This window comes from Diprion similis, chromosome 9 (genome assembly GCF_021155765.1).
Source record: "Diprion similis isolate iyDipSimi1 chromosome 9, iyDipSimi1.1, whole genome shotgun sequence".
Taxonomy (NCBI): Eukaryota; Metazoa; Arthropoda; class Insecta; order Hymenoptera; family Diprionidae; genus Diprion; species Diprion similis.
This window is the reverse complement of record NC_060113.1, coordinates 9812173-9819305: the sequence shown is the minus strand read 5'-3', so window position 1 is coordinate 9819305 and position 7133 is coordinate 9812173.

Genomic DNA, 7133 nt, shown 5'->3' with positions numbered 1-7133 from the left:
AATTAATAGTAAGCTCGAAGAGACAAAGTTTAAATGAGTTATAAAAAAATTTAGAAATAATAAAAAGGAAACAATAGGTCGAAATATCAATACCATCATTTTGAAAACACGAGAAACCCTGACTCTGCGCGTGGTTGACGAGAGACTGATATCCGGTAAAAGTTCGAATTTCGAACTCCCACGCCGAGGGATGCAGCGGCTGCGGGGCGGTTGAGAACCAAGAACGGCGTGACTCCGAAAACACCGCGTTTGCGCGATCGCAGAGGCAAAGATTTAAAATTTACATAGACGCTGTACAATGTGGTACCGATCGAGAATTTTAGAACGTACACAAACGCAGAACAACACGAAGCGGGAATATTAATGTCGCACGGAATAGAATTAATATGAGCTTCAAAAAAAAAATGGGATAAAGGAATTGGAAAATATTTTATAAATGATGAAAAGTAAAACAATAAGTAACCGATCGAGTATTGCAGGACAAAAACTAAGATAGGATATCGCGACGCGGAAATAATGATAACGCACGGAATAGAATTAATATTAAGCTCGGAGAAAAAAAGTTTGAATACGTTATAAAAGAATTTAGAAATAATAAAAAGAAAACAATAGGTCGAAATATCATTACCATCTTTTCGCAAACACGAGAAACTCCGACTCTGCGCGTGGTTGACGAGAAACAAATATCCGGTAAACGTTCGAATTTCGAACTTCCACGCCGAGGGATGCAGCGGCTGCACGGCGGTTGAGAACCAAGAACGGCGTGACTCCGAAAACACCGCGTTTTCGCGTCCGCAGAGGCAAAGTTCCAAAATTTACAGAGACGCTGTACAATGTGGTACCGATCGAGAATTTTAGAACGTACACAAACGCAGAACAACACGGAGCGGGAATATTAATGACGTACGGAATAGGATTGATATGAGCTTCAAAAAAAATTGAATGAATAAATTCGAAAATATTTTATAAATTATGAAAAGTGAAACAATAAGTTACCGATTAGGTATTGCAGGACAAAAACAAAGATAGGATTTCACGACGCGGAAATAATGATAACGCACAGAATAGAATTAATAGTAAGCTCGAAGAGACAAAGTTTAAATGAGTTATAAAAAAATTTAGAAATAATAAAAAGGAAACAATAGGTCGAAATATCAATACCATCATTTTGAAAACACGAGAAACCCTGACTCTGCGCGTGGTTGACGAGAGACTGATATCCGGTAAAAGTTCGAATTTCGAACTCCCACGCCGAGGGATGCAGCGGCTGCGGGGCGGTTGAGAACCAAGAGCGGCGTGACTCCGAAAACACCGCGTTTGCGCGATCGCAGAGGCAAAGATTTAAAATTTACATAGACGCTGTACAATGTGGTACCGATCGAGAATTTTAGAACGTACACAAACGCAGAACAACACGAAGCGGGAATATTAATGTCGCACGAAATAGAATTAATATGAGCTTCAAAGAAAAAATGGGATAAAGAAATTGGAAAATATTTTATAAATGATGAAAAGTAAAACAATAAGTAACCGATCGAGTATTGCAGGACAAAAACTAAGATAGGATATCGCGACGCGGAAATAATGATAACGCACGGAATAGAATTAATATTAAGCTCGAAGAGAAAAAGTTTAAATAAGTTATAAAATAATTTAGAAATAATGAAAAGAAAACAATAGGTCGAAATATCATTACCATCTTTTCGCAAACACGAGCAACTCCGACTCTGCGCGTGGTTGACGAGAAACAAATATCCGGTGAACGTTCGAATTCCGAACTCCCACGCTGAGGGATGCAGCGGCTGCACGGCGGTTGAAAACCGAAAACGGCGTGACTTCGGAAACACCGCGCTTTCGCGTTCGCAGAGGCAAAGATTTAAAATTAACAGAGACGCCGTACAATGTGGTACCGATCGAGAATTTTAGAACGTACACAAACGCAGAACAACACGAAGCGGGAATATTAATGACGCACGGAATAGAATTAATGTTAGCTTTATAAAAAAAGGATGAACAAATTTGAAAATATTTTAGAAAAGACGAAAAGTACAACAATAAGCTACCGATTAAGTATTGCAGGACACAAACAAAGATAGGATTTCACGACGCGGGAATAATGATAACGCACAGAATAGAATTAATAGTAAGCGCGAAGAGACAAAGTTTGATTAAGTTATAAAAAAATTAAGAAATAATGAAAACAGAACAATAGGTCGAAATATCATTACCATCATTTTGAAAACACAAGAAACCCTGACTCTGCGCGTGGTTGACGAGAGACTGATATCCGGTGAACGTTCGAATTTCGAACTCCCACGCCGAGGGATGCAGCAGCTGCACGGCGGTTGACAACCCAGAACGGCGTGACTTCGAAAACACCGCGTTTTCCGCGTACGCAGAGGCAAAGATTTCAAATCTACAAAGACGCTGTACAATGTGGTACCGATCGAGAATTTTCAAACATACACGAACGCAGAACAACACGAAGCGGGAATATTAATGACGTACGGAATAGAATTGATATAAGCTTCAAAAAAAATGGAATGAATAAATTCGAGAATATTTTATAAATTATGAATAGTGAAACAATAAGTTACCGATTAAGTATTGCAGTACAGAAACACAGAAGGGATATCACGACGCGGAAATAATGATAACGCACGAAATAGAATTAATATTGTGCTCGAAGAGAAAATGTTTGAATAAGTTATAAAAAAATTTAGAAATAATAACAAGAAAACGATAGGTCGAAATATCATTACCATCTTTACGAAAACACGAGAAACTTTGACTCTGCGCGTGGTTGACGAGAAACGAACGACCGGTAAACGTTTGAATTTCGAACTTCCACGCTGAGGGATGCAGCGGCTGCACGGCGGTTGGAAACCGAGAACGGCGTGACTTCGAAAACACCGCGCTTTAGCGTCCAAAGAGGCCAAGATTTAAAATTCACAGAGACGCTGTACAATGTGGTACCGATCAGAAAATTTAGAACGTACACAAACGCAGAACATCAAGGAAAGGGAATAATAATGACGCAGGGAATAGAATTAATATGAGCTTTAAAAAAAATAGGATGAATAAATTAGAAAATATTTTATAAAAGATGAAAAGTGGAACAATAAGTAACCGATCGAGTATTGCAGGACAAAAACTAAGATAGGATATCACGACGCGGAAATAATGATAACGCACGGAATAGAATGAATATTAGGCTCGAAGAGAAAAAGTTTGAATAAGTTATAAAAGAATTTAGAAATAATAAAAAGAAAACAATAGGTCGAGATATCATGACCATCTTTTCGCAAGCACGAGAAACTCCAACTCTGCGCGTGGTTGACGAGAAACAAATATCCGGTAAACGTTCGAATTTCGAGCTCCCACGCCGAGGGATGCAGCGGCTGCACGGCGGTTGGGAACCGAGAACGGCGTGACTCCGAGAACACCGCGTTTTCGCGTTCGCAAAGGCAAAGATTCAATATTTACAGAGACGCTGTACAATGTGGTACCGATCGAGAATTTTAGAACGTACACAAACGCAGAACAACACGAAGCGGGAATATTAATGACGCGGGGAATAGAATTAATACTAGCTTTAAAAAAAATAGGATGAATAAATCAGAAGATATTTTATAAAAGATGAAAAGTGAAACATCAAGTAACCGATCGAGTATTGCAGGACAAAAACTAAGATAGGATATCACGAAGCGGAAATAATGATAACGCACGGGATAGAATTAATATTGAGCTCGATGAGGAAAAGTTTGAATACGTTATAAAAGAATTTAGAAATAATAAAAAGAAAACGATAGGTCGAAATATCATTACCATGTTCACGAAAACACGAGAAACCCTGACTTTGCGCGTGGTTGACGAGAAACTATTATCCGGTAAAAGTTCGAATTTCGAACACCCACGCCGAGGGATGCAGCGGCTGCACGGCGGTTGGGAACCGAGAACGGCGTGACTTCGAAAACACCGCGTTTTCGCGTTCGCAGAGGCAAAGATTTGAAATTTACAGAGACGCTGTACAATGTGGTACCGATCGAGAATTTTCAAACATACACAAACGCAGAACAACACGGAGCGGGAATATTAATGACGTACGGAGTAGGATTGATATAAGCTTCAAAAAAAATTGAATGAATAAATTCGAAAATATTTTATAAATTATGAAAAGTGAAACAATAAGTTACCGATTAGGTATTGCAGGACAAGAACAAAGATACGATATCACGACGCGGAAATAATAATAACGCACGGAATAGAATTAATATTAAGCGCGAAGAGAAATAGTTTGAATACGTTATAGAAAAATTTAGAAATAATAAAAAGAAAACGATAGGTCGAAATATCATTACCATCTTTGCGAAAACACGAGAAACTTTGACTCTGCGCGTGGTTGACGAGAAACGAACGACCGGTAAACGTTTGAATTTAGATCTCCTACGCTGAGGGATGCAGCGACTGCACGGCGGTTGACAACCCGGAACGGCGTGACTTTGAAAACACCGCGTTTTCGCGTTCGCAGAGGCATAGATTTAAAATTTACAGAGACGCTGTACAATGTGGTACCGAACGAGAATTTTAGAACGTACACAAACGCAGAACAACACGAAGCGGGAATATTAATGACGCACGGAATAGAATTAATATTGAGCTCGAAGAGAAAAAGTTTGAATAAGTTATAAAAAAATTCAGAAATAATAAAAAGAAAACGATTGGTCGAAATATCATTACCATCTTTACGAAAACACGAGAAACTTTGCCTCTGCGCGTGGTTGACGAGAAACGAACGACCGGTAAACGTTCGAATTTCGAACTCCCGCTTCAAGGGATGCAGCGGCTGCACGGCGGTTGGGAACCGAGAACGGCGTGACTTCGAAAACACCGCGCTATCGCGTTTGCAGGGGCAAAGATTTAAAATTTACAGAGACGCTGTACAATGTGGTACCGATCGAGAATTTTCAAACATACACAAACGCAGAACAACACGGAGCGGGAATATTAATGACGTACGGAATAGGATTGATATAAGCTTCAAGAAAAATTGAATGAATAAATTCGAAAATATTTTATAAATTATGAAAAGTGAAACAATGAGTTACCGATTAGGTATTGCAGGACAAAAACGAAGATAGGATATCACGACGCGGAAATAATAATAACGCACGGAATAGAATTAATATAAGCTAGAAGAGACAAAGTTTGAACAAGTTTTGAAAAAATTTAGAAATAATTCAAGGAGAAGAATAGGTCGAAATATCATTACCATCATTTTGAAAACACGAGAAACCCTGACTCTGCGCGTGGTTGACGAGAGACTGATATCCGGTGAACGTTCGAATTTCGAACTCCCACGCCGAGGGATGCAGCGGCTGCACGGCGGTTGAGATACGAGAACGGCGTGACTTTGAAAACACCGCGTTTTCGCGTTCGCAGAGGCAAAGATTTAAAATTTACAGAGACACTGTACAATGTGGTACCGTTCGAGAATTTTAGAACGTACACAAACGCAGAACAACACGAAGCGGGAATATTAATGTCGCACGGAATAGAATTAATATAAGCTTCAAAAAAAAATGGGATAAAGAAATTTGAAAATATTTTATAAATGATGAAAAATAAAACAATAAGTTACCGATTGAGTATTGCAGGACAAAAACAAAGATAGGATATCACGACGCGGAAATAATGATAACGCACCGAATAGAATTGATATTGAGCGCAAAGAGGAATAGTTAGAAGGAGTTATGAAAACATTTATAAATGCTGAAAAGAGAACGATAAGTTGGAATATTATTACTATCTTTTTAAAAACACGAAAACTCTGACTCTGCGCGTGGTTGAAGAGAAACGAATATCCGGTAAACGTTCGAATTTCGAACTTCCACGCCGAGGGATGCAGCGGCTGCACGGCGGTTGGGAACCAAGAACGGCGTGACTCCGAAAACACCGCGTTTTCGCGTTCGCAGAGGTAAAGTTTCAAAATTTACAGAGACGCTGTACAATGTGATACCGATCGAGAATTCTAGAACGTACACAAACGCAGAACAACACGAAGCGGGAATATTAATGACGCGGGGAATAGAATTAATATGAGCTTTAAAAAAAATAGGATGAATAAATTAGAAAATATTTTATAAAAGATGAAAAGTGAAACATTAAGTAACCGATCGAGTATTGCAGGACAAAAACTAAGATAGGATATCACGAGGCGGAAATAATGATAACGCACGGGAAAGAATTAATATTGAGCTCGATGAGAAAAAGTTTGAATACGTTATAAAAGAATTTAGAAATAATGAAAAGAAAACGATAGGTCGAAATATCATTACCATGTTCACGAAAACACGAGAAACCCTGACTTTGCGCGTGGTTGACGAGAAACTATTATATGGTAAAAGTTCGAATTTCGAACTCCCACGCCGAGGGATGCAGCGGCTGCACGGCGGTTGGAAACCGAGAACGGCGTGACTTCGAAAACACCGCGTTTTCGCGTTCGCAGAGGCAAAGATTTGAAATTTACAGAGACGCTGTACAATGTGGTACCGATCGAGAATTTTCAAACATACACAAACGCAGAACAACACGGAGCGGGAATATTAATGACGTACGAAGTAGGATTGATATAAGCTTCAAAAAAAATTGAATGAATAAATTCGAAAATATTTTATAAATTATGAAAAGTGAAACAATAAGTTACCGATTAGGTATTGCGAGACAAGAACAAAGATACGATATCACGACGCGGGAATAATAATAACGCACGGAATAGAATTAATATTAAGCTCGAAGAGAAATAGTTTGAATACGTTATAGAAAAATTTAGAAATAATAAAAAGAAAACGATGGGTCGAAATATCATTACCATCTTTACGAAAACACGAAAACTCTGACTCTGCGCGTGGTTGACGAGAAACGAATATCCGGTAAACGTTCGAATTTCGAACTCCCACGCCGAGGGATGCAGCGGCTGCACGGCGGTTGAGAACCGGGAACGGCCTGACTCCGAAAACACCGCGTTTTCGCGTTCGCAGAGGCAAAGATTTGAAATTTACGGAGACGCTGTACAATGTGATACCGATCGAGGATTTTAGAACGTACACAAACGCAGAACAACACGAAGCGGG